Source organism: Arachis ipaensis, chromosome B07 (genome assembly GCF_000816755.2).
Source record: "Arachis ipaensis cultivar K30076 chromosome B07, Araip1.1, whole genome shotgun sequence".
Classification (NCBI taxonomy): Eukaryota; Viridiplantae; Streptophyta; class Magnoliopsida; order Fabales; family Fabaceae; genus Arachis; species Arachis ipaensis.
The window spans coordinates 46794260-46798025 of NC_029791.2; positions in this window are offsets into that span (position 1 = coordinate 46794260).

Sequence of the window (3766 nt, forward strand, 5' to 3'; positions counted from 1 at the left end):
ATAAAAATAACATTTTTGGCTTTCTAGAATAAATTCTCATTTATGGGTTAATTAGCCATTAATTAACCGGGTCTTACATTTAATAAATTAAAAAATCTAAAAATAAATAATTAATAATTTAACATATAAAATTAAAAGTTTATTTTTGAGGGGAGACTGGTCCATGCTAGTCCCTTTGGTTCCGTTACTGAATTCGACTATTGTTTTACAATTAACATAGTAAATATGTATACTTTAATTATTAATGATCACTATCTTTCTTAAAGATAAGATATTGCCACAAAATAATTTTAATATGGGGTAAGAATAGTGTTATGCTGTAGTATTGATTAAAGATGGTGTAATACATTTTTATGGTCTTGAAAAAAACATTAGTAATAATTTGTATTGTTATTGTTTATTATCAAAACGTGAGTAACGATTTGGTGCAAACAGCTGGGATTGAAGAATTTAAAAGATTAATGAATGTGATTGTTTCAGCAAAACGTTAGTAAATTTTGGGTAAAGTACTAAATTTGTTCTTTATATTTGGGCGTAATCTTATTTTGATCTTTAAAATTTAAAATGTCATATTTAAATCCAAAAAGTTTTATTAGCTTCAATGCAATCCCACTGTGAGGTCAAAGTTAAATAATTAATGAAATGTCTTACATAACAGCAATACAAGAACAAGGTCGATAGTCTAAGAAGAAATACAAGTTCCAAAGGCACAAAATCAACGGTGAATGCATAAAATCATTTATTTATCATTCTCCTTAGGTCTATAGGAAATATTTCATTTAAATTGTAAGAAAAATGATAAATAAATGTATTGATGCATCTACGGTTGATTTTGTGCCTGTGGAGCTTGTACTTGTTTTTTAGATTATCGACCTTGTTCTTGTACTGCTGTTAGGTAGGACATTCTGTTAATTATTTAACTTTGACTTCACGGTGGAACTACATTGAAGCTAAATAAAACTTTTTTGGATTCAAATAGGACACTTTAAACCTTAAGGACTAAAACAGGATTACGCCTAAACGTAAGGGACCAATTTAATACTTTACCTAACGTTTTAATAAGGGTTAAGTATGATTTTGGTCTTTAAGGTATAGGTAAAAAAATTTTTTCATTCCCAACTCTTTTTTTGCATATAAAATTGTCCTTAAGGTTTAACATAGATTAAAATCATCTTTTTACAAAAATTTTAATTTTTATTATCAAATTATTCCTAACTAAAAAAATTATAAAATAAAAAATAAGAAAACGGGTTAAAGGGGGAAGGAAATCACGCAAGGGGGAGGGGGAGAGAAGAAGAAGGGAGAAGGAAAGGTAGGGAGTAGGGAATCACACCGCTTGATCTTTCCGTTGCTCCTTTTCCTCGCTAGCTCGCCGTTGTTCCTCGCACATCATCGCTGCTCTGCTCCTCGCCACTACTTTGAGAGAGGCGTTGGTGGAATTTGGGAACGATGCCAATGGAAGGGTGAGGGAGGCTCAATCACATGTCCTACAAGAAGAAGGGGAACTGCTACTCCTTGCCGCTTGCCGCTGTTCCTCGCCAGTCACCGCTGCTCCTCCCTAGGGTTCCACTTTTGCTTCTGATTTGTTGATTTTGTTAATTACATTGTTGATTCTTCTGTTTCTATTTTTTTGGTTGATAAATTATTTGGTTTTGTTTCTGTTTTTTGTTCCAATTCTCTTTTGCTGTTGCGGCTAGTTGAAATGAATTATTGTTGTTCTCTTCTTTCTTTGTTTCTACTCCATTATTATTTCCAATTCTGCTTATGCTTCCATTTTTTATTTCCAATTCTGCTTTTGTTTTTGCTTCATTGTTGTTGCTGAAGAAGAAAAAGAAGAAGAGATGTTTTTGTTTCACTATTGTTGCTGATGAAGGAAAAAAAAGGAAGAGATGACTTCATTGTTTTTGCTTCTAATTCATTGTTATTGCTGAGTATTTTGGTGAAGAAAGAGAAGGGTATAATTATCCGAAGGATAATTTTAAATCAACTCGAACCTTAGAGATGATTTTGTATGCAAAAAAAGGTTGGAGACGAAAAAATTTTCGATCTATACATTCGAATCTAAAATCGTAGTTAACCCTTTTACTAATGTAAAATATTTATTCATGTTAGTCTGGTGTAGCATGCACCCATCATCATTTTTTAAAGTTTTTCATAATGTCCCATATTAGTTTTTTTATTCACCATGCATCAACGGCTCTTTACAAAACTTGAAAATTTGGCAACAAAATACATTGATGCATAAAGAGATGATTTTTAATCTCATTTGCAACTATTATTATAACACCCGACCAGACAAAACCATATACTGCATTCGTAAGTCAGAGGTGGTGAGACATTACGACCTCTAAAAACAAAGTACATATGTATAGATTGAAGAAATAAAATATAATTTAACTAGGAGCCTGTGAAGAAAAGACATAACTAATAGTCGCATCACACTCGAACGTCGACGATAAACATGAACGACAGAAAAAAATAATATATATATATATAAAAGTTCAAAGGAAATACATAGCAAATACTAGTCTTGACCTGTGAAGACAAGGTCGGCTAGAAGGTATAATACACCTCAAAAGTAATTAAAATACAACCTGTTTCTCCATAAATCAGCCTCTAAGAGGGATACACATATACATATACAAAAGTAGAAAAATAAACATCTAAGTACAAAATAAAGAGAAGTCTTCAATTTTTACAGAGAGTCTAGCATGCTCAACGAGGTGCATCACATCCTGTATCTGTAAATTAAATAATTCTCCAAAAAGGGTGAGAACATCATCCTTTCAGGTTCTCAATAGGGTAACAGTTCCAAATAGAGATGATGTAAAAACGATACGAACCCACTAGGCAATCCTTACTAAGTCTCAACCCTTTTCAACTATCTCTAATCTCAATGGTATCTACTTATCATCATTATTCTATCTGTCAGTGTTCTCAGTCTCATAAATCTTAAAAATTCTCATTGGTCTTAATAGTCTCAACTATATAGAAATATCAAGTTCTCACTCTTCTCAATTCAAGTCATCATCTCTTTATCTATTATAATCATTCAAATTCGGTGATTTTATATCAAACTCAATCTCAATGGCATCGCTTTTTTCACAATATTTTGTCTCAATCCGAAGTAAGTGGACGAACCACTGCATCTATCCAGGGAGTCTCAAATGTCTCAAGTTTAACCCGGAGTAAGTGGGACGAACTACTGCATCTGTCCAGAAAATCTCAATATTAATCAAATTTATCTTTTCATCATTCAATCATATCAATAATAACTCTCAGCGTCCCCACCGCTATAATAAGGGATCTCTCAGTTATCCAAACTCATACAAAACAATACAAGAAATACATAAGTAGAGAAAATAGATAAGGTAATTAGATCAAGTAGCATATAGATACAATTAATCAAGATGGCAAGCCGAATATAAGATGCACACTAAGACAATACATACAAATACAAATAGTTCATGCTTGTCCTACTGGTCATAAGCTCACGTGTCGGTTAAATCGTCAGAGCCTGACACACCTGGTAGCTAACCCATATATCGTCTCTCTGACATGCATCAACACTCTTAGGGTATAGTGCCCGTCACATTCTAGTGGATGAAGTCTCTTGATTTTGTGATTCTTTAATTTGTGTGTGATTCAATCTTTATTTTTGTTATAATGGTGATGGTGATGAGAAGATGAGTGGAGCTAGTGGTGAGGGAGAGTAAGAGTTTAGGAAATAAGAGAGAGAGAGAGAGAGAGAGAGAGAGAGAGAGAG